The sequence below is a fragment of the Nymphalis io genome, chromosome 1 (assembly GCF_905147045.1).
Source record: "Nymphalis io chromosome 1, ilAglIoxx1.1, whole genome shotgun sequence".
In the NCBI taxonomy this organism is placed as follows: Eukaryota; Metazoa; Arthropoda; class Insecta; order Lepidoptera; family Nymphalidae; genus Nymphalis; species Nymphalis io.
In genome coordinates, this window is record NC_065888.1 from 717,801 (window position 1) to 744,093 (window position 26,293).

At 32.0% G+C, this 26,293-nt stretch overlaps 1 protein-coding gene and 1 non-coding gene across 3 annotated transcripts in view; one reads left to right on the plus strand and one right to left on the minus strand.

The window, feature by feature from the left end:
- The window catches only part of LOC126771060 (uncharacterized), a 125,869-nt gene that overhangs the window by 25,293 nt on the left and 74,283 nt on the right, over positions 1-26,293 (plus strand). For both annotated transcript variants that reach the window (XM_050490757.1, XM_050490749.1), the window contains exon 3: positions 17,470-17,525. The gene's annotated coding sequence lies outside the window, so the exon portion shown is untranslated. The remainder of the gene's footprint in view (positions 1-17,469; positions 17,526-26,293) is intronic.
- Positions 10,526-10,598, minus strand: Trnak-cuu (transfer RNA lysine (anticodon CUU)). Its single transcript has one exon. It is a non-coding gene; the product is annotated as a tRNA-Lys (tRNA).

Here is a 26,293-nt window from a genome sequence, read left to right on the forward strand (position 1 = left end):
CGCGTTCTTACCACAGGACCATCTCGGCGACAATAAAAAATAAACATTAACCACTGGCCTCAAAATAGAGTAGATAAGGAAAAAATAACATTACATAGAAAGCGGAAATAATATTTGAAAGTGTTTCGTTTAATCAACTTATCAAAATCTAGCATGTGGTACACTAACGTTAATTTAATTATAAAACTTCAATTGATATTTAACTCAATCCCCTGAGAGATAAGATCGGTTTTGCCGATTTTCACGATAGTGATAGTGAAAATATCGGGGCGAGGCTGTATCTGGTTTGATGAGATAATCGTTATGTAGTTTTTGTAATAAGACTAATAAGTAACATACGTATTGAAGCCCGGCTACACGCTCGAGTATTTATTTGAGCACAATTGTACAGTCAGCTGCAAAAGTAAAAGTATTTATAAATTTTGTTTTATAATATTGTATTTATTTAGAGCAAGAAAATTTTATAAATGCAACGCAAAGTTAATTTATTCATTTAAATTATCTGACATCACATAATTAATAAATATGTTTTTTTCTAATCGTACTCTATTTTTGGTTAGTAAGGTCGATTGGGCATTGGCGATGAAAGGGAAGGTGAATATAATGCTTAAAACAAGTGAAACTTAACCAAAAATTACAGGTACCAGGGTAAGCAAGCACCACTGATTTTTCAAGTGCTTAATTCGTATTGAGCCTAGTTAGAAGGAGAGGAAGATTAAGCCCAACTGTGGGATATTTTCAGGCTCTTAAGGTATGAGAGAGGCAATAGTCATATGTACATTATGTTATCAGTGGCACAAGCTATGGAATTGAAGTTGGCCTTACATCAGTAATTACACTGGCTCCATATCATGATATATTTAACGTACCAGCTCAATACTTGAAAAACTTGTGTTTTTTCCATACCTTAGACGGTCGGTATTACACCACGATCCTAAACAAATTTATCTCTAAACATACAAATATGGTTTTATCGGTCAAAGCCTGAATCTCGTTTAATCTCAAGAATTTACGGTCAATTTGACCATTCTCGTGTAATTTGGTATTCAATTAATGAATTATTCTGTTCGTTTTAAAAGTCATTACTCAACAATTTACATTACTTGTATTTGATACATTTCTGGTTTTGTCCGTATTTTTTTTATTTCGTAACAAATATAATTAATGTACTAGGTGATAGGGCTTTCATCCAAGCCCGTCTGGGTAGATACCACTCATACATCACATATTCTACCACCCAACAGCTGAGTATTGTTGTGTTACGGTTTAAAGGGTGAGTGAGCTAGTGTAACTGTAGCCACAATGGATATAACAACTTAGTTTCGAAGGTTGGTGGAGCATTGGCGATGTAAGGCATGGTTAGTATTTCTTACAGCGCTAAAGTCTATAGGCGGTGGTTATCACTGAGCACTTACCTATTCAGTCTGTGAACCTAATTCAATAAATAAACAGATAATCGTATACAACTACGTTGATAGCCTTGATACTATATACTTGGGAATTTAAAATCTAAATTCTGAAAAGTTAATATATACACCTTAAAATAAATACAATATTAATAACCACAACGCAATTGTCTTCATAATGATTACTATAGAAACGGGTTACCTCGTAATGTAGAGATTTCTCTCGTCAAGTTTGCGCTTTAAGATCTTGAATGACTAAAGAATTTTCACGTCGGTACATAGCTCGTGTCCATTTACAATTACATAGAACATTCGTTTTCTAAACTTAATGACAATTTTCTTTGTATAAATATAATTGAATGGATCGTTAAATAATAATGCAAATAAAGTTATTAAGATTTTCATAGTATGTTTATCTGTTATTCTGCACGTGTTAGGCGATTTGAAATAACGCTTATAACGTGTAATGTGTTTATAATTATTATATTTTGTGTTATTTACGATGTGAAATTATTGTATTTTGTTTAGGCTTTCACTCTTCAGTTTGTACTAAGATTTCTCTCAGTGATATCAAGTGGAGGTATTCATTAAATTACATGTTAATAACATAATTATTTTCTTCTTAACTACATAAGCGATTTTAATCTAATTATAATTTCTAAATGTTGCCTGTAGAAACTTCGAAAAAAATAATAATACGTACAATACCTAACCAGTTGTTTTATTTAAAATGTACATACAAGCAATTTTTCGTAGTAATTTTCTCTTAGTCTCATTAAAATTATTTTTGTATTTTAACTTTTAGTGGTAAATAATTGTTGAATTTTATACCTACCTTATATTATTAAAGACACTACATGACAGATTTATTAGCTTTCTATCCTTTTTTCACTCCACACCCTAAAGGGTGGATATTTTTTTAAACTAAAGTTAACAAAAATAAATTATTGAGATCACAATTGTTGAAGCTATTGAGAAACATATACATAAAGATAATGTTGTACTTGTATAAGTGAATAACCGCCATCTTTTTAAAGTCTACTTATAAAATAAAAATAATAATGTGAAACTGTATAATTAGGTACACATTAATAACATAACTTAATCATTTATAATTTCACACAATTTATAATTAGTAATGTATCAACATAATTCCTTGCGAATATCAAGCCTTAAAGAATTAATTTTGATTTTGATTTATACTTATTAACATTACCTATAATTGCAAAAGCGAGTTTGTTTTATTTATTTGTTTGGACTCTTTCACGTCTTAACTTCTCAATCATCGTGAAATTTTGATACACGTTGTTAGGGTTGCAGAAAAAGACATCGGGTACTTAACACCAATCCTCTTATATGCGGGGAAAGCTGGCCTTATCTAGTCTGTCTATACAAATAAAAACGGATGCTTCTGTTTGTTCTCTATGTGTTCCTAAGCCAATCATTCGATTGTGATGAAGCTTTGGTCGATTGTTCAGTGTACGCTCGACGTCTAAAGAACAAGATTTTTTTCTTTTTATGTTTGTCTTTAATATACATTTTACATATACACTTATTCTATCCGTGTGATTCCGGGTCGACTAGCTAGTAACTAACACTTTTTGTAGTTAGTAACATACATAAATATATAAAGTTTAGAAACATCATTACCCTCTTTGACTGCGATGGAATCGAGTATAATAAATGACATAAATTAGCATAGCTTAAATCGATCCCACGAGAGTATCTAAAAACTGTACTTCTGTAGAAAGTGAGAACGCATGCATCTTCCGCAAAGACAAATATTTCATTCATTAACTTTCGCTGACGGTGATATCGGATGTTTTTATTTAAAGAAAGGGCCGTCAAAGAATTTCGATCGCTCGATTGTTTTGTCACGATTTTGATTTTTGATGTTACTTTTATAATGGTTTGATGTTTGAGTCGAAAAAAAAAGTAAAAACGAATGAACGAGCGAGCTATAAGCTTGTTTGTATTATATAAGCGAGCTTGTGGTAAGATTTCGGTGATTTAACTTGCAGTTTATTTTTAATATAAGGGTGATGCAGACAGTTCTTCAGACTTTTTTCAAAGCAACATTTTTTATTTGTACGACCCACGAACCTCGCTCATGAGCAAAACCAAAGTCTATACTTTATCGGCGAGCCATCGAGGGACTTTGGAATACTGAAGTATATCTTTTTTTAAATATTCGTTTTTAGGGATATGTTAATTTTGTTGTATTCCATATCTTACTAATGTTCTGGATTAAAAAGGGTAGCTTTAGATTTAGACTTTAGTTATTTATCATCAATAATTGATGTTGATACATAGAAGTACCATTTTATAGTTTCCGTATGTTAAGCATAGCAGCAGGCAAGGAAATAGAATAAATGTTCTTTTATATCAGAAACGACAGCAATTCATCTCCGCATCTGGTTGGAATTTGTTCTTTGTTTTGCAGGAATTTATAATTAAATTCAAATCATATATCTTCGCATATTTATGTATATATTTCAATTGTCATTTCTTATAACAAGCAAATAACTGTTATAGAAACAGCAAAATTTAGTACAATATTCTAGTGTATAGCGTAACAAGCATACCGACCGTAACATTTGAATGATTTATTAGTTAACGTACTTCCGTTGTTCCGTAAATGTGAAGGTCCCCACTTTACACGACTGAGCCCAAGTCACCACGCCCGGCTCAGGCGCGCTGTAACTGATCTCCTAATATATACAAGTAAATACCTTTGTGAATTAATGATATTAATTATTGCTTAATGTCAAAACATTTGAAATTACAATCGTGTTCCATTTTAAATGTTGTTGGCGAGAATATTGAAATGGTGATCATATTCAGTTATCGTTGTGACGATTAAGATTGAAATAAGCTCCAAACCTTCCCCTCAAAAGGGAGATTAGGCCTTAGCCCAGCAGTGGGACATTAAGAGGCTGTTACTGTTTGGCGATTGAATTCTATTATATGCGAATATTTATTTATTGTGTTATTTTTTAAGTCATAAGTCTTAAGTTAAAGAAAATTTTATAACATTTTTGTCATTCAAATTTTCATTCAAATTCAGCAAATGAGACTCTGCGTTCTCACCGTATATACAGAGTGTTTCAGCTTGCGACATCAAATATTGTATATTGTTTAAAGTGACTCTACACTCTGTTAGCGAGCTCGCTGAGTATAATATATTTATATTATGAGTGCAAAAGTGTGTTTGTTTATTAGTATAAAATGTTTTCACGTTAAAACCACTCTGATCATTGAAATGTTGCTTACACTTTGTCAAGAGAACAGAAAAAGACAGATAGGATAGCTCACACAGGAACACACGGGCAGTAACTATACTATACAGTACAGTAACAGCCTGTGAATGTCCCACTGCTGGGCTAAGGCCTCCTCTCTCTTTTTTGAGGAGAATGTATGGAGCTTATTCCACCACGCTGCTCCAATGTGGGTTGGTGGAATACACATGTGCCCAGTTTTGAACCCACGGTTCATCGGTTAAGATTCACGCGTTCTTACCACTGAGCCATCTCGGCTCAGTAACTATATGTTACCTCTATATGCCAAAATATCGCAACAGCAGTGCAACGCAATTGAGCGTACCGAAAGTGAACTGTCATCGCAAATGTTTGACTCATTTGACCCCTTTTTTATATAACTTAAAACCGTAAAGAGGTGTGAAGTCAGGTAGGGACATATTAATAAAAATGTAGCAAATATGTTTTGATAGGCCCCGTAGAAATTGTCATGTTGTGAAAATCAATGCAAACGAACACGCTAAGCCAAGTGGAGTGACGACGTCGGTTCCCGTTCGTTTTGAGTTTTTATGTCACTTATTTATATAAATACATAGATAGTTAAATCTGGCTTCCTGTAAACTATCTTATAATACAAAACGCAATATTGCTTAATCAAGGTTGATAAAAGCAGTTCCAAATCGTCAATATATGCAGATAAACCATAAATAGTTATGTTAGTTACAATACAATTAAATTATTATTTATCTGAAATTAAAACCTTTTCACACTGGAAAAACGCGTTGCGCTTTTCCCCCACGGGAACAATGGGTATGTGGGGCTCGCATGCGCCCCGAACATCGGAATACCCACTAAAAAAACCAGCGGTACCCTTTCCGTCTTAACGAGGAGCGCAACGGGATCGCTTTCGCATGCTACCGAGAAATCCGAAATTAAAACCTACGCATACTAACTCAAAGCTATTTTATTCTATTTAAGTCTACATAGGAGATGTAGACTTTTATCGAATCATAAGTCTATAGTCTACAGTCGAATAATAAGAAAACATACGAATACATTTTTTAAATGTGATTTAAACTTCAGACTACGACTACAAATAATATTTATTTATTTATATAAGTATGTATTTACAAAGTAAAAATAGTATATGTAGTATATCAGTTGTCGGGTTTCCATAGTACAAGCTTAATTTGGGGTTAGATGGCCGTGTGTGAAAAATGTCTCAGGTTAGGATATTATATACATTTTGATTTGATGTAAGGCCGCAGACCCGGAGGTCCTGGTTTCAATTCCCAAGTCGGGCGAATAAAAAGTTATTGGGTTTTTCTGTTAGAAATAACAGAAAAACCCAATAACTCAAGAATCTCAGTAGCAGCCCGGAGTCTGGAAGTTGGAAGTGTGTTCAATCCCTTGCTTCGGAAAGCACGTAAAGCCGTTGGTCCCGTGCCTGAACTCTTTCCGGTCGTTTCGGATTGCCGTCCCATCGGATTATGAAAGTTAGGGAATAGAAATTGTACCTGTGTTTGCGCACACACTTGTGCACTATAATATCTCCTGCGCAGTTGGCTAATCTCTCTTGAGAATGGCCACAGTGGCCGAAATCGGTCTGAAGGACATTTATAATATACATTTTAGCAAGTAGTCAAACGACCATTTCTAACTAATACTCGTTTGTTAGCTATCAATTTGGAAATCTCAGATTATATTTTTGTAATTTTAAGTGTGCAGTTGTATGCATTCTAAATCGTTTCAAATGGAATAAATCTCCTTATCGCTATTTACTTAGAGTTATCTTCACAGTTCGTTCGTTCATTGTTTGGTTAAGTTATCGATCAATGATAAGCGATTTTAAACATTTGAAATGCTCAAATGTTGTTTATGTTTTTATGTTTCTGTTCCTGAAAGAAAAGAAAAATATGTGAGTTGCAAATAAACTATTTGTAGTACAACTTATTGTTGTTTTTGTAAATATTGTTTTATGTGGCTCGTTTCTTTTGTTTAATGCTACTGGTTTTTTAAATTTTAATGGAATGAAAAAAAAGATACAAGAAACTCATTAGTTACTCTTTTTCATACCTTAATTACAAAGTCAATGAAAAACAATTAAATATATGCATGTCCTAGTAGATAATGAACACATAGTAGCTCCACGATTTTTTATCATTTATATATATAATCCAGGACCTCGGCATACACCCTTATAAGGTAATTACTAGAGCAACAAGGCAATGGAAGCGGGTGTAGTACTTTCCTAAATATTTAATTCAATGTTGGGATATCGATTTCCTTTGCCACTTAATGAATTTTTATATGTAATATTTGGACATATGTGAAGTTTCTCACGTACTTGCGTTGTGTGAAAGTATACCTGTCCCTCCGTACTCTCCGCTACCTCCACGCCTCCGAACCTTCGAAAGTAATTCCTAACTAGTTTTAATGAATCTGAACGTAGATGGCTTACCCGTTTGCCCATTCGAATATTATTATAGTTAATAAAGAGACGAGATAGCTCAGTGGTTATTAAATACAACTCTAAGTGACGTGTTTAAATCCAAGCCGTTGGTGCGTTCCTTCAATCAATATTATAATAATAGAAAACTTCGCTAGAACAATTAGTACCGATTAATCAGTAAGTATGGCAGTAAAACTGACAATAACAATGGATATAATTTTTCGTATACCATTTTCGTTATATATTTTGTTCTAAGATCGTGACAAATGAAGTATTTAAAGGCATTGATGCTTGACCCTGATCGGGCATGTGACCTTATCGAGTTTGAGCAGTTAAATCTAAAATGGTTATATAATAGATGACACGCCATTTCGTAACGCTTATTTAATTTTGAATACAAGATCAGTCTTAACAAGAAATATCAGTCTTGCGTAAAATGCATTTTTAATTACAATTATTTTTATATTAGAAATATATATCACACGATGATAGAAAAATGAAGAGAACGGTTTCAAAACTCGGGAATTAATGTAAGATGAATTTGACTCGTTTCTTAAATATTACAAAAAAGAAAAAAAAAAGAGAAAATTCATGAAAAAAATATAACTCATTTTTTTAAAGTAATAAAACCTCTTTACTTTTATAATATCAAGAAAAAATACATTGCTGTATTATTCGTAAAGTGGTAACTTACATTAACTGAACAGAACTTTCGTGACATTTAAGACGTATTTACGGTAGACGGACACGTTTAGCAACGCAACGTATTATATTTAATAACTTAAATATATATATTTCATTCAAAGTGAATAAAGAGAACGCTTAATTCGAATTAAAATATTTTTTGTCACATTCTTGTCGTTCAGAAAGAAGTTGACAAAATATAAATAAAATATATTTGGGGATCACAACGTCAATATAACCCAGTATACGACATCGCGAACAGCTACTCTCCTGTTGTGTGCTGAATTTTTGAATGTGAATTAGTCGACAACTTAAGACGGTTGGGAGCACAATGGCAATAAGATACGGCTGACGTGTTTTATATCTGCTCGTAAAACTTTCATGCTAACAACAAAAAATTCTATATTTTTTCTAAAAGCCAGATTTTATAAAAATGTGAATTATTACTCATTTACTTTCTTATATTGTCATCACTTTCACCGGATTATGAAACGTTTACAACTGAATTCAAAAATTAGAAACGTATCAATTTATATTTAGCAATCTCTTAAATATATATATATATATATATATATATATTTGAGGACTACTGGCGGTAGAGCCTTGTGCAAGCTCCTCTGGGTAGGTACCAATCATCACATATTCTACCGAAAATCAGCAATACTTGATATTGTTGAATTCCGGTTTGAAGGGTGGATGAGCCAATGTAATAAACAGGCACTAGGGACATAACATCTTAGTTCCAAATGTTGCTTTTATTATGTTATTTTATATATTAATAAACAGTATTATTTACATTTAAATTACATTTCAAAGTTTTTAGTCTTGTATTGATATCATTATAAGAACTTCAAATAGCAAGAAATATATAATAATAATTATTATTATAATTCTATAGAGTAATAAATATATAATATTTATATATATATATATATATATATATATATGTATATATATATATATATATATATATATATATAAATATTAATAACGAAATTCCTATTTTCGTAAAACTGTTTAAATCAATATATTTTTATTGTTTCTGTAATATGTCTGTAGTTTGTAGTCTGTAATTTGATATCGATTCTTTTTTTTTTTTAAACATTACATAATATACGTTCATATCTTGAATACTAAAAGATTGAGAAACGCTCATCTACATTAAGTAACCTCTTCAAAGTGTAGACTTTAGTATAATTTTGTAAATGGTATTCTAACATAGTTCCCATTCATAACGGAGCCTTTCAAATGTTAACATATTTTGTATCTTGTTGTTCACGGGCTTGGGTAATACTCGGCTTAGTTTTGAACTTACTGTTTATATTGTTCATTAATACGCAATTGCGTGCACTAGTTATTTAACATAGGCTGTAGGGCTGTAAGAACTCATTTCGTTACTCAACCGTGAAATGTTGACAACCGACTTATGGTGATATACTATTTTGATGCGTGTCTTCTTAATATGTTATGATTATAATGGTCAATATCGCCTATCGGACATTTCATGACCGATTTCCGCGGTGAGCATCGAGTTTGTTCTTACAGATTACCCATACTAATAACAAAAGTATATTAACATTTTTTTTATTTGTTATACAAAAAATAATATTTACTTACTTAACGTACTTGTGACGTCACACTGCTTCTTTTGTTGATTATGAGTTGCTTGTTTTATTTTAATTGTGTTTTTTGTTTGTTGTTGTTAGCAGTATATGACCAAATAAAGGCTTACTAGTATTAATATATTTTTGTTATAGTTATAATCACCGTAACAAAAAATGTATATTTGTTTAGTTTTATAGTCCGCAGTTACATAAGCATCAGGTAAATAACAGTTAATTAATAAAAATATTAATGGAATAAATAATTTATTAGGGTATAAAGTTTTTTTGCTTAGCGATCGTAATACGCAAGTTCGTAAGCTAGCTTTTAGGTATTATCCTAAAATTAATTAAATAACATAAAACTTTCACATTAGTCATGGTAGCTTAGCGTTTGGGATACATTCTTATATATTATTACTACATTACTACACTATTACATACATACGCCATACATATATTACTAAGGCTCTTTCGAACGTTCAATTAGATGAAGAAAAAATAATAGGAATGAATAGTTTCTTGGTTAAGATTATATAAAAATATAAAACTAATAAAACGAAATTACATTAGCAAATCTCGCGGCTTCGCCCGAATGGAATGGCTTATGTCGAAAATCCTCTAAGATCCGCTATTTGAGTGTACATAATGACTATTTGTACTATATAAATTAATACATAAAAACTATATAACTTATTAAGTTGCAGCGGAAGTTTAAAATAAAATGGTTGTCTTGGTTTTGGTAACTCAGAAATAGCCATACTCGTTAAAAAAGTCTTGTATTTTTATACTACATTCAAAATTTAAAATATTATTGTGAAAAAAAAAACCAATCTTGTAAAATAAATTATAGTTAAGAAAAATATTTTATATACTCCGTAACTGTGTTAAAATAGCTATATAAAAGATTATAAGATCGAAGTTCAGAATTGTTTTTTTTTTATTGCAATATTAAATACAGTGATTACCGTTGAGTTTTGTATCGTTTATCGGTAAATAAAATTAATATAATGAGCAAAATTTGCGCATCGAAAATTTTACGACGTTATAACATTAACAATGTGGTCTTTACACATATCTGTTTGTACAACGTATTTTTGAAGCAAGAGAAATAATAAAAATATTCGCCCAACGTGGGGCTCGAACCCACGACCCTGAGATTAAGAGTCTCATGCTCTACCGACTGAGCTAGCCGGGCTTATACCTGATTTGCGAAAATGGTATTAATATCATAATGTAATTTTCATACTAGATTTTTATCTTTAATTTTCAATTAAGTTTTTATTTATATATTTTAATTTCATATTTTATAATTAAGTTATTTATGTACGGCATTACTTATAAACGTTGTTTAGCGGATGGTTAAACAATGCTGTGTCTTCTTTCAAATGTCAAATCAATAATAACAGAAAGAGAGTAATCGGTGTTTTACTAAACAGCGGCTAAGCAACGTATATAGTTAAGACAATAATGTTTTATAATAGCCGTCTTTCCAAGGGCTAATTATATCATCATATTTCTGTAACTTTATCAATTAGTCTTACAGTACTTGACAGTAATAGTGATTACTGCTGTACAGTGGAAGGCGAGTTTTCCGGTTAGATATATATACATTTATAGAGGTTCACTCCGTTATGGGACAAGATATGGATAAATATTATGATATTATTATTATCGAGTCCAGCTCAGTAGTGTAGCTAGGCGTATAAAGGCCGCGAGTAGCGTTACATTGATCGGTACAGTTATCGCCAACGTATAGAAACGTAAGATAACTTTTTTTGTCATTGTTATATAAAATATAATAATAATTTAGTTAGAATAAGAATGAAAGTACGCAAAAATATATAAAATTTGGTGTTGGTAGTAAGGAAATATGATCTATTTCATAAATTGTCCCTACATGCCTCACCTTAAAAAAAAAGGTGGCTCTGGTGCACTGCCCAGCCTTGCCCACACCACTGGCTCAGCTATGGTACCACCACTCATATCATATACTCACTTGTAATATATCTACTTTTTGGATTCTTTATTTAAATATCTTAAGCTTCGGGTCCAAATTGTAAAATAGCACCAGACAATTTCCATTAAAATTAAACGCTTATTGTTAATATAGTTAACGTTGCAATTAATTTTTCGCTTTTATATTATATTTGTAAATGGTTACCGTGATTAATGTTTGTAGGACATATGAAACATATTCCCGTATCGCTATCCCAGACATTATTGTAGGCAAAATTTGGTGTTATTTTGATTTTAAAGGGCGTCGAGACCTCCCAATACCATCTTTATCTCCATCTCCATTCAAAGTGTATTTTTAAAAGACAAAAACAAATTAATAAGGTCGTACAAGTTTTTAATAATAACGCACTAATATATTTTTTTAACTTTCCACAAGCAAGTTGCGTTTCGCTTTGGTTTTGTCTTATTTTTCATAATAGAAAGCTGTATTATTATATGTTTTATAAAGCCAAGTGAAGTCGATTGTGGTTGTCAGTTATAAAATAAACGGTATCTTATGTTCAAATGCTTAGTTTTACTTAACAAACGCCTGCAGCGATTTCATTGAGTGGCTTTCCAAAGCTACGGATCTCATAACTAAACAATTACAAATATTATAATATTTGTGTAATCTTATTGTTACTTTCTAAAATATTTTTATTATATAATCAACAATTTTGTGTAAACAACTCCGCGTGGGTGTCTGACTTTGAGAATCCTTTGAATAACAGGGCACAGTTCTGGTACGCTTACACCGTTAATTGTACGACCGTACATGTTGCGCAAAGGATTCCCTGTACACCAACTTTAGAAGCTGTGTAAGTCATATATGATATGTTTGTAAGTCTTACCAAATCACAGATGTGTCACTTACCAAATCTATGTCTTAATACGCAAAATAGTCTAAAAATTAAAGATAAGAATGTCAGAGCGTTCGAGAACTTTATTTAAAGAATGCTTTGGCTAATGTTTTAATTTGTGTTTGTAAATAGGTCATTCATGTGATAGTTCGAGATATTCTTATCATGGTTGTTTGTTTGTAAGTTAATCCTCACATGCGTATTCGGAGTAGAGAAAAGTATTGAAAAATGGTCCTAAAATAAATGTTTTATTTTTCATAGAAACAAACAAACAACAGTACATAATAAATTTTATATAACAAATATTAATAAATCATTACCTACAAAAGTTTTCAATGATTGTCTAACATACGTACGTCGTTCAAAGAGAGAAGGGCTCAGCAATAACGTTTTTTTTATAATATCAGTATACTGGAAAACGGGCCACTTGATTGTAAGTGTACTAGATCTGTAAGAAATATTAACTATTCCTTACATAGCCAATGCGCCACCTAAATTGGGAACTAAAATGTTATGCCCGAAAAAAAGTGTTTATCACGACAAAACTTAAAATAATTTTATTTAATAGATTTTATTATACATACATATGTACCGATATTTCTACAAGAATACAATAATCGAAACTATAATAATAAACATTATATAAATAACTTACATAAACATTGAACGACAAACCGCACCGATAAAAAAAAAAACATGTTGTTGTTGAAAACTCCAATTCTAACAAACTAAATAAGATCACGTATTGGTATTGTTGATTTGTTTTGTGGAATATCTTTCAGTAAAAGTCTTCCGCCTATTTATTTCCATCACTTAGTGATGAGTGAGAGGTGAACCAGATCTTATTCGTTTTAGTGTAGGACTGAGTATTTTTATTTGATAAAATAAGTAATGATATAATTTATTTAAAAAAATTAATAATCAGGAAATGGCGTACAGCTGTGCAAAGGCCTCTGCGATTGATGAGTTTTGGAGCTGATCTCACAACGCTGCGCCAATATGGGTTGGTGGACGTGTAGCAGAATTTCATTCATAAAAAGCACGTTTCTTTACAATGTTTGTCTCGGAGGAAAGAAAGCCTCGCGAAACGATAAGTTTCTGAACATATTCATGTCAATTCTTTGCTTGTTTTGTTTTGCCTCTGTCTTTTATCGATTTAGATACTTTCCACCGGATTAGCTCAAGCATTCTCAATGGAATCGTGTGGAAATTGTCGTCAAATTAATTTCTATCCGTTTTGTGTTAAGAGCGGCAGTTGCTCCGCCGGCCACTTGAAACACGTTCAAATCCGGGCAATTGATATTCAAGTTCATTTAATTTCAATTCAAGGCGGTGAAAGTGGCAAATGCATCTTCAGAAGATATTCTGGAATCAGTTTCCTATCAGAAGATAAGCAGTTAGAAGGCTCTCACGTTAAAGTAAATTTGTAACTAATTAGCAAATGATTGTTCGCGGCGAGAATATAAACACAAAAATATCCAAATATCTTATTTGAGAAGTTATTGCTAATTAATATAAAATTACAATTTTATACCTTTAACAGTAATTTAAAAACATCACTTATATCGTCCGTATAATTATTCAGCAACGATAAGAAACAGTTATTCTGAATTAATGAAATATCACTTGAAATTTGAGAACAGTATGTCATATGCAAATTGGTTTCCACGAACACAAGTTGCACAAACCCTCAGTCCGTACGATGGATGTTTAACTTTTGGCAATAATTTTGACGATTCAAAGCAATTGTTACCGATTCGACGAATATCATGTGATTTGCATTTAACTGTAATTGATATTCGCTTATTATTCATACCACAAAATGTAATAAGGGCTTATTTTAACGATTCGTGCAACTACTAAGCTGATAAAATTGTAGCTTTCACAGTTAATAGTTTATATATAAACATATAATGTTTATGTAAATGGATGCTAATATATCTGTTTGAGATTGATATACGTCGACACCGTCTGACCAATTACTATTAAATATAATTATGTATTTTTGTTGAGGTTTTTCTAGTATTCACTTTGCAATAACTCGCTACTAGATGGCGTTGCAGCATCGATTTTCAGGATAACGTTTGCTGGGTTTTGCTAGTAAAATATACCTATATATATAGTTTATTATAACAACGTAGCTACAGAAAGAGACTATTTCTGTGATTTTTAGAAGAAAAAGATATAAATAATATATTTAACTAAAATCTCTTGTAAAATATTTTTACTACAAACAGTTAAGATTGTATTTTAAATAAAAAAAAATCCTCTGCATTGAACAAAACGTAATATAGAAAACTATGAATTGAATTTCTTTAACAATAAAATATTTTTCAACACTAATAATTACTGTGAAGTTTATTTTACGATAAATAAATAACAAAAACGTTGACTAGATTTTAGCACTTAACAGAAGGAAGTAGAGACGATAATAGTATGTTAGATGGAGAGAAAGAATAATAAACAAATCAATGAACGGTCTCACGAAGATCTAGAGCTCTTTGAAAGTTCTGACATGACCTTGATTGAATCTTTAGAAGTCAATTAAGATTGAAAGATATACGTGTGAAGAAAGATTTTTAATTCCCAATTATTTTTGTATCGTATCGTGTGATATTATATATATATACATATTTATTTTATCCGTGATATATATATTGACTAAGGCTTTGGCCGCAATTCGTATTGTGTTGGCAACCAATCGGAAAAGCTGGCTTGTGATACACGCGACATACATAGTTATCAGAAATGACCACAGCATGCGTAAATATATAAGAAACCGGAGCTGCAACAAAACAAAAATAAGTGCAAAATACCTACAATTAAGACAATTCATCGAAAAGATATTAATGCTGGATTTACAAAGTATGTCTATAGTGACAAAGTATAAATAATAAATATGGATAAAGTTAATACTTTACTACTAAGATAATTCTTATGCATTCATAAGATTCAACAACATTAATTATTGTTAATTGCACATCTATTCCTCCAGAAACTCATAAATTTTACAAGATTTTACAAAAGCGATGTAAGCTAGAAACGATAGTATTGTTATAAAAGATGAAAACATATTCAAAAAGATTATTTAAACGGTATTTGAGACATTTAGAGTAGGTTAATTTCTTTTAAATATATGTAAACTTTTTTGGAAATCTGAAATTTGTGATTAATAATAAATAAATAAATTAAATGAAAAAAAGCCGAGATGGCCTAGTGGTTAGAACGCGTGAATCTTAACCGATGATCGTGGGTTCAAACCCGGGTAAGCACCACTGAATTTTCATGTGCTTAATTTGTGATTAAAATTCATCTCGTGCTTGACGGTGAAGAAAAACATCGTGAGGAAACCTGCATGTGTCTAATTTCATTGAAATTATGTCACATGTGTATTCTACCAACCCGCATTGGAGCAGCGTGGTGGAATAAGCTCTAAAACCTTCTCCTCAAAAAGGGAGAGGAGGCCTTAGCCCAGCAGTGGGACATTAACAGGCTGTTACTGTACTGTACTGTAAATAAATTAAATGAAATATATTTTGCATTTTATTATATAGAAAAAATTATTTCCGAAAAGTTAAACTAATATAAATATTAGTAACCGACATATTTTTCATATTTTAGCTTTTATGTCAAATCAATTCTTTAATATATATGATCGTATTAGCAGTGACCTCAGTTTTCTACATTTATTATCACGCGGGTCACTGGCCGATCTATTACGTGCGGTTTCACTTTCAGTGCGCAGGCGCATCACGATGGTATGCCCGCTAATTAGGTTTCATTCAATATTTGCTTTCCAATATTGATGAAAGTTCCAATTGTTTTAATTTTTGAAGTCGTTTATCAAATTATGTACATTTTTTTAACAATTAAACAAAATGCTATATCATTTTTGGATAAATATAATTTACTATATTTTATTACAGAGCTATTTACATTAAAGCCTTAAATATATACAAATAAAAATAGCTACTGTTAAATCGTGACCACGTGGAATGGTGGCAAGAATGCTAGCAGCATTTCCACTTTGAATCGCAATTCCGATCCTTTGGGCGAAAAATAAACCAGAACTCCTGTCACTAAAACAGGGTGTAATATTTTTCATGAAAGTTTTTGCACTTTTACTCCAACTGCAGACAGAAAAATATAATTATAATATTATTCTCATTTCTATAAAATGTTGACTTTGCTCGCGTGGTTTGGTTACAAAATTAATAATAAAATTAATTAAGGAGAAGGATTGCAGCGTTTGTATCACAGATACACTTATGTGGCAAATTTTCCTACAACACCGACTGGTCTCCATAATATGTTTTTCTTCGCTACCGGGCGCGATATAGTTCATAAACACAAATTAAGCACAATCTTCGGTTAATAAACAAATTCTAACTACACGTGTGCTCAGCAAAATCTTTAGCTTTTTATTAAGATATCGCCTTTGACTACAAATATTTTTAAAAATACATACTGATCGTACACAAAACCTTCATCCGTTTCAAGTATTTAAAAAATATATACATTTAAACGCATGTGTCCTACCAAATTTGATAATAATATCTACGTATGTCATGTTTGCTTCTCATGATCGGTTGGATCATCATACTTCTCTACTCTAATTACACTGGCTCACTGACTATTTAAACTAATATACTTTACAATTACACGCATATTTTTATTTATTTATGCACGCATTAAATACATTACAAGCAGACGATAATGACCGTCTCGCTGTCCTAATTTTAAACTTAATCTTATATAATGATATACTCGTAAAACAAGTGCAATGAAAGTCCGCAGACAAACTGACTCCGACCGGTAATGACTGCTGTTACGTCAGGAAATACCGCGACCTTCTTATCCGACTAACGTGCCAAAAAGAGGGTATTTACCCGCATATGTGTAAACCCGAAAAACACAAAAAACGAAGTGGACTTTTATAATTTATCATCGGTTGCATGTAGAAATGACCAATCATTCAATATATATATATAAATATATATATATATATATATCATATATAATTGTTTATTTTCATCATTTATTAATTTTATAAATTAACTTTTTTTTTAATCTAGTATTTTTTTGGCTTAGCAAATATAGTATATTCTTAGATAAAGATTTTAATTTATTATATTCTTTTGTATGTTTTTTTTAAATGTTATATAGTAAACATAGCGTAAATAAATAACAATTACTTTTACTTGTTCACAGGTAATATTATTTTTTACAAATATCAGTTACGAGGCCTCTTCAACTATTTATCTAAGGTAATTTTCAATGAAATAACAATGAGGGAATTCACTTTTATTAAAAAATGATACTATAGATCTAGATTCTGTAAGAACATACTTGAAATCCACTGCAGAACACTATCGTAAAATGCCAGACAGTGATAATGTAGTCCAATGCAGGGTGAGGCGCCTCACTACATTTTCCTTTTTTCGGCCTCAGTGGGCAATCTCAAGAGAGATTACTCAACCTATTTTAGTGCACAAGTGTGTGTCCAAACACAGATGTACTCCTTTTTGTATAGAAAAGGTAGTCGGACGAGCAAATAGGCTACTTGCTGGTAAGTGGTCACCAAATAGACATTGACATTGTAAGAAATGTAACCATCGCTTACATCGCTAATGCGCCACCAATCTTGGGAACTAAGATGTTATAACCCTTGTGCCTGTAATTACACTGGCTCACTCGCCCTTCAAACCGGAACACAACAATACCAAGTACTGCAGTTTTGCGGTAGAATATGATGATTGGGTGGTACCTACCCAGACGAGCTTGCACAAAGCCCTACCAATAAGCTCTCGATTCATTCTCATAATCTGATAGGACGACAATCTGACACGACCGACGGACTAGCTTGTATTCAAAGCACAAGTGTAAATAACGTACAACTATCTCTGACTGACATACAGCATGAATAGATCGTAAATACAGTATCTCGATACGTACGTGTTACCCATTACAATAAGCATCTGGCACAACGCGAACATAATTACATACGCATAGCCACCTATGTACAATTTTGGAAAATTGTTCTGCGTAAGAAATGCCGATTATTATTAGTAATGATCTAAAGGGTAACTAGAAGAAAAAAATTTAAAGACAAGATTGTATATTCCATTGTAACAGTTGTTTTCATCAGAAATATATTTAAAAATATTAATTAAAAAATATATATTTTATTACAATAGGTATGCAGACTGGCAAATGGGCTATATGTCTATGATCACCAGCGCGCATTGACATTGGCACTTAAATAAATATTAACCATCTTTTCATCGCCTATACGCTACCAACTTTGGGAACTAAGATCTTAAACCGTTGTGCTTGTAGTTACACTGGCTCACTCACAATTCAAACTGGAACACAATATTACGAAGGATTGTTTAGATCTTCGCTTTCAATCATCATTGATTTGAAATTAAAAAGGAATGAGATAGCGTTGTTTTACTAATTAAATAATTTATTACATCTATTCGTCACTTGTTCTGCTGGAATAATTTAACACGATCAAACTGTAATATTATATTTTACTAAAGTTATAATTATCAATACAAAACATAAAATACCAAATTTGTCAAAGTAAACCGTAATTTTTTGTTTTTTCAATAATATTATTATATAAATTTCAACTAATATCATTCAATATCATTATTTATATTTCAGAAAAAAATATCAATTCTTGTCAATCTTAGACTTACGTCAAGATTATATGGTATAAAGTTTTTGCATCTAATATTGCTCATACTCGTGAGAGTAACACTACACCATACATTCTAAACTATTAATAATATATTTAAAGAATTATAGCTCTTAATTGAATCACAATTAAGTATAAATTACGATTACCGTGCTTAGCGTATTCCAGGTAATGGGAAAAAGTATTGTAACATTGTTATATGCGTATTGCGTAGAACAAAATACGTAATATCTGTGGGAATTATGTTTCATAACGCACCAATTAAAACCAAGATAAAAATTGAAGAAAACAATACTTGTATTATTCTATTTCAAGCTTAAATGGTCGGACACACTTGCGACTAAGTGAAATGAATCCTGGAACACAGAATGATCCTATAAAGTTGTTGTAACGGCGCTGCGATCAAGCTTCTACAAACATTCTATTGTCGTTATTATTAGGTATAGTGTTATAGTTATTATAAAGTTCAGTAATATCTACAATTGCAATAGTAGTTCTTAGTTATTTATGGACATAAATAACTAAAGGACTTTAGTGTCTATGTAACCTAATCTTTATTGTCTATTCCGGAATGGCTTTCAAAACAAGATGGATGGATCTTTGTTACTCTTTCACGCAAAAACAACGCAACGAATTTAGATGAAATTTGAAATAGAGACAGCTTATACCCTGACTTAACACATATGCTCTCCCCTCACACGCGGATATAGCCATGTGCGGAAGCTAGTGCATCGTAATTATATACGATTCCTGTTGAATAATTGTATAAAATCAGTACTCACTCAATTAAAATCATATTTTAATTATTAAATTATGTTAAGTTTAATGTAAATCGGATTTATAATTAAAATTCTTGCCTGTACGTAAATTTTTAATACAAATCGTATTTAAAGAAAAAATGAATTTAAATTTTTTTTTTATATATTGCTCCATAATTACATTCCACTGACATTTAAAATTATCGTACATTGTGAGTGAAGACACGCCCATACATTGAAAATGTCGAAATGAAAATTTACCTTACACTTGAGTTATGACTTTCACTCACATTCATTTTAATGGTAAAGGCGTTTCAAAAAACGTAATTACAACCACCTGTTATTAAAAAGAGCATATGTACCTTTATTTATCATCAAATTTATACTAAAAGTTTATCGAAAATTATTTACGTCATAAGCATATAAATCGCAATGAAATTCGCAATGGTACCGATTCTTTGTAAAGTACTTTACACGTCCTCATATTTCAACATTGGAGTAAATGCGAGTTAATTAATACATACGAGGCAGATTTTATTCGACACATGCAGGTTTGTTCACGATGTTTTTCTTTTACGAAGCATGAGGTAAATTATAAACACAAATTAAGCAAGTTCGCAGCAATCGGTGCAAATCGGCAGAATCTCGGTTAAGATTCACGAGTAATAAGCCAATGGGTCATCTCCACTGATGCTGTTTTGCACACCACCACTTATGACAACGTTTTATATACTATAGAGTATTTGCTATCTCTTTCTTTTATTTGAGGTTGAGAAGGAAAGAAAATTGTGTTTAAATTTTAGTTTAGATATTGTTTAAAACAGTTTTATAAATATAAGTTACCTACTCCATCCGTACCCAAGAATAGTTACACACATAGTTCCTTAGCACGGGTAACTAAACATAAAAGTATAAAGTATGCTTATGTAGGAGACTTTAGGATTGATTGGAATTTAAACTTGTTTATAGTATAATACTAGTGTGGATCCGCGGTTCGTCTGCTTCATAGAGCCTAGGTTATGTTACGCTGTTTGTTAAAGTGAGTTTTTCAAGTCAGATTCTGTAAGGTTCAGACGGATTAGTTTATTTACATTTGATATAAGTACGATCAATCATTCAAACTCTTAAGATTTGTAATAAAGATAAATTGGTGCGCATATAACTACGTTTTGACCTGTAAGCCAGTGGAATTAAAGCTTCACGAGTCCTATAGTGCTTTGATTTATAATATATCGGTAATGCGTTTACCCTACACAGCAACCTGAGCTGGCTAGTTTCTTTTCGGTGTCCTTGCCTCAATAGGTACAGATCATAAGATCCTAGATACAATTCTCGGCAGGAAACAATCTTATTTATTGTTTTTTTTCAGTCAAGAATATCTTAGTAGCGGCCTAGGGTTAGAAACCCCGCGCTATCGGTCTATGGCAGTAAAGGATCGTGTCTTGAGTGCAAACTGGTCTAAAACGACTCCTGCATAGATTTATGCGGTTGATGAAGCCATCACCAGTGTCCAGTTTAAAATGTTACAAAAATATCTCGTAGTATAACTTTGTACTAAGTTTGTACGATTGTTACGTCTTAATTATCCAATCGATAATCATGAAATTTTGCAAAAACGTTGGCACGGATGCAGAAAAGTCCATAGAGTAACACCTCCCGTCACAAACAAGCGACGCCGCGCGCGTAATCTAGTTTATTATAATTTATTAACAACTACACGAACACTAGTAAAAGGTATAGTTAAAAGCATTCCAAATAGAGAAATCCAATATTCGAGCAACATATAAGCGACTGTCAGGCGAGAGATACACTTCAAGTAAAATACTTATCCTAGATCATTAAACAGATAATAGACTCGCGTTTGAAGTCGATGGCACTAAGGTTTGATTTATTTTTTAATGTTAGCTTACCGCGAAACCAGGGTTTATCTGTAGATCTCTACCTCTCACTTACTTGTACTCGTGAATATTAATAATGTTACGGGTATGTGGGATGCGAGATAGCGGAAAAATTCTTATATTACAGTCCAGTAATCCAAATATTAACTAAAAAAGCGCTCCTGAAATTACCTACTTAATAAGCTCCAAACATTTTCAACCAGAGAAGGTCTTATCCGAGCAGTGGGACATTTGTATACTGTTTCTTATATTTATTTATAATTTACTATTTTTTTACTCGTATTCAATGTTGATGGTAATATGCCAGAAACATTTACTCGTTAGTACTGTCAACAATTGGACAAAGTGATGTAACTTTTATTCATCCGGATTAACGACGTGTGAACACATATTATAATCCGAACAAAATATGAACCGAACAATTATTTTATATATTTTTTAGATAAATAATATATTGTACGTACTCCGGTTATTAGTTGATCATAATTTTTCGAGACTCTTCACTATCTCATCAGTATTCATTTTTTTAAAACAAAAAAGTCAATAATGTTTATTTTAATGAGGTTTAGTTAATTTAATATTTCTAAATTTTTACGAAATGGTTTTAGTAATTATTATATAATAATCGCGCCGCCTATACCTTAAGTCTTTTAAACCGTTGAGGTCTGCGCACGCGCGCCGTAATCTCCAACATCGATCCTTGTTAATTGATCGCGGGCGCACCTGTCCCGGCGGACGCATCTGGTCGCGTTCCACACTCCCATCTCTCCCATCTCTATCCGTAAAGAGTTTTATAATGTATGCAATATCTGTTCATTGTGTGATCATTATCATTTTACTAGAAAGTATTTTTTTAAACATATTAGCATTCATTGAATATTATACGTAGCGATTTAATCGATGCGATTCGAATGGAAGCATTAATGTAAATAAACTTGCAGCTATGTACATAGTCTTCAGGGTTCTCATGTTCAAGTTGAATTTTAACGTCAAAGGTGTTTGTAAGGCGTCAGCCGAGCCATATTTCTTAAATTTCTTTACTTGAAGTAACGCTTTGTGCAAGCCCGTCTGTGTCATCATATATTATATCGCCAAACAGCAATACTTAGTATGATTAATAATAATAATAATATTTTGGGACATTATTCACACACGGCCATCTGATCCCAACTAAGCAGAGCTTCTACGATGGAAACCAGACAACTGATATACTACATATACTACTTTTCTTTTGTAAATACATACTTATATAGATAATGACACCCAGACTCAGGACAAACAGATATGTTTATGCACACAAATTCTGTTCTGGGTGGGAATCGAACCCACAACCTTCAGCGTGAAAGGCAAGTATCGAACAACCACGCCAACGGCCCGTCTACCACGCCAACGGCCCGTCTACCACGCCAACGGCCCGTCGTATAATTGTGTTCCGGTTTGAAGAGCGAGCCAGTGTAATTACAGACACAACGGACATATCATCTTAATTCCAAGGTCGTGCGTATTAACGTTTCAATGGATAATTAAAATTTCTTGCACTGACATTGTCTATTGGCAGTGATGACAACTTAACAGGGGCCATTTTTTAGGCTGCCTAGTTATGAAAAAAAACCATTAAAAATTAAAATCCGAGGAATTCAAAATGCTTGGCAACCCTACTACTTAGGAAGACCTAGGAAAGTCTAGTTAAAATGATTTATGCAAATAATTGTATAGCCTCGAGAGAAAATTGCAATTCTATGGATATTCCAAATCATATATGAGTTACTTATATGTACTCGTATATTATGTTAACGGATCTAGTTTCCCTGTTACTTGCAGAATTAAAGTGTAGAACTTTCTTATTCTATTTTTAAATGATACATGTGTTTTTTTATAATGTTCTAACCAAGAACGTTAAAGAATATTATTTTAAATATTGTTATTTTATAATTTTATACGACTCAGTCTCATCACAGACAAAACCAATTATTATCAATTACCGGGCTATTATATAAATACTAATTTAATCTATAATTTGCCTGTTTTATAAAGTGTTACATATATGTTCATATATTGGTTGACGTTTATGGTTACTGCTCTTCTTAGAGTTTGAAAGGTGAGCTTATAAAACCTTCCTCAATATCGTTTAATAAGGAAGGCTGTAGGATATATAAACTTCTGCTTCAGATTTCATAAGCAAAAGATTTTTCAAATCTGATTAGTTGTTCTTATAATTAGCGCGTTCAACCGTACAAACTCTTCAGGTTTTTGATATAAACTATTTGCTTCATGCGATTTTTCCCGCATAAAGCGTTACATATATATATATATATATATATATATATATATATATATATATATATATATATGTATGTATGTATATACATACTTCGTCTATAAGCCTTACTAGATTTTTAATAGATTGTTCCTATTTTGTATGGCTTTTTAGATACAATTAATAGTATTCATTATTTAAGAATTTATCATTGAAGACAGTAAAAATACAATTTTTAATCATATAATTGTCACCGACATTAGTATGTGGACATAAGTGACCCCTCACTATTTGTTCGTTCAGTTACTTTCGTAACATAAATAAAAAAAAATAAAGAACAATTTGAAATTAAAAAAAAATATGCAAATGTGTATACGGATTCACACAATTTCAACTTATTCGAATATTTACAAAGCCGTAAATTTTACGATTATATTTATATGGTGTGGTGTAAAATTGTGAATGGTAGTAGTTACCGCAATACCAGCGCCCATAACATCTCAAACTAGCCATTACCCTCGAAGGCGAAATTTTTGATTGGCGTTATTATTTTCGCAATGTATCGATTCTGTACAATTTTATATAACACTCAAAATATATTCTATGGCAGGGACCATAAAATAAGAGGATTACTTTAACTTTACCGTTATAAATTGTCGAGTAGAGCATCTCGGGCGTGTTATAGTTGTTTTTTGGATTTTTTATGTGGATGGTGCACGATGTATGTCAATATGAATGATCATAGGAATCATATTTCAATAACATATTTTTACGTCATTGCATATTTATATACTAATGTATTTATAATATGAATGTGCATGGAATTGCAATCTATACTTTTTTTTACATAGTATCAGCCTGTGAATGTCCCACTGCTGGGCTAAGGCCTCTTCTCCTTTTTTGAGGAGAAGGTTTGGAGCTTATTCCACCGCGCCGCTCTAATGCGGTTTGGAGGAATACACGTGTGGCAGAATTTTAGTGAAATTAGACACATGCTGGTTTCCTCACGATGTTTTCCTTCACCGTATAGCACAAGATGAATTATAATCACAAATTAAGCACATGAAAATTCAGTAGTGCTTGCCCGGGTTCGAACTTACAATCATCGGTTAAGAATCACGCATTCTATCGACCAGACCATCTTGGCTCAAATTTACATAATGTATTAATTGTTACAAAGCCAATGTTAATTTATTATGTGTTTTTTTTATACATTGTCTTTGGGTGACCTCTGTAATAATCTATTGCGAGCATACATATGTAATAATTAAGTATATGACTTGATGAGTTTAAGTATGGTATATATAGTACTGGTGGTAGGGCTTTGTGCAAGCTCGTCTGGGTAGGTACCACCCACTCATCAGATATTCTACCGCAAAACAGCAATACTTAATATTGTTGTGTTCCGGTTTGAAGGGTGAGCGAGCCAGTGTAATTACAGGCACAAGGGACATAAAATCTTAGTTCCCAAGGTTGGTGGCGCATTGGCTATAAGCGATGGTTGACATTTCTTAGAATGCCAATGTCTAAGGGCGTTTGGTGACCACTTACCATCAGGTGGCCCATATGCTCGTCCACCTTCCTATTCTATAAAAAAAAAAAAAGTATATGACCTGATTATCACATATATGATTGATGAAAAGTATGTTCTACTGAATTTCGTGTCAGTTCTAGATAGAATATATATTCCGAACCGGAAGTAGCTTGCACTTACGTGCTTGTAAGATACACCTATTTTGCTTACTTCAAAACTTAAGTTCGACGATGCTAAAATAAGTTTTTAAATTTAGTTTTTTAATAAGCACGAATATGTGTATGCAAAAAATTTAAAAATTTTGATAAAATCCATAATAATAAGTGAAATATTTGTCGATGTTCGAATAGGTTCAAACAGAATAGCCGCAATTTCCGCACCCTTTACAAGCCCGAAAATAACACATCGCTTATAATATATCTTTAGATAATGCCCTAGAGTTACACCTCATAACAACATTGTAAAACAGATACACATCACGATTTATTATGTATATATAGTTCGGGAAATGGTTGCATAATACAAAGCAACTTGAATGCACCATTAGAAGTGGCGAAAATATTAACAATAGAAGTCTTATTGTGAGAGCAGCGAGAACGAACAATGAGCGAGTGACGCCGCGGGCAAAGATAGTATACACTACAAATTACGTTCATACAATAATGATCTCTGCTGCGATTGTATTGTGGGCGTTTGTTATGTGGCATTTTCTAGATAATTATGTTGTTCAAATTTCGCTTGGGTTAAAATCTCTTTGATTATGTTACCTGTGCGTATGTAAAGAAAAATTAAATACCGTTTGAAAGATAGTTTGTAACTTTTCTTCTAATGATTGAATGTTAATAATCCTCTGCTGTAATGATCGTCGTTAAGTTTGGTACT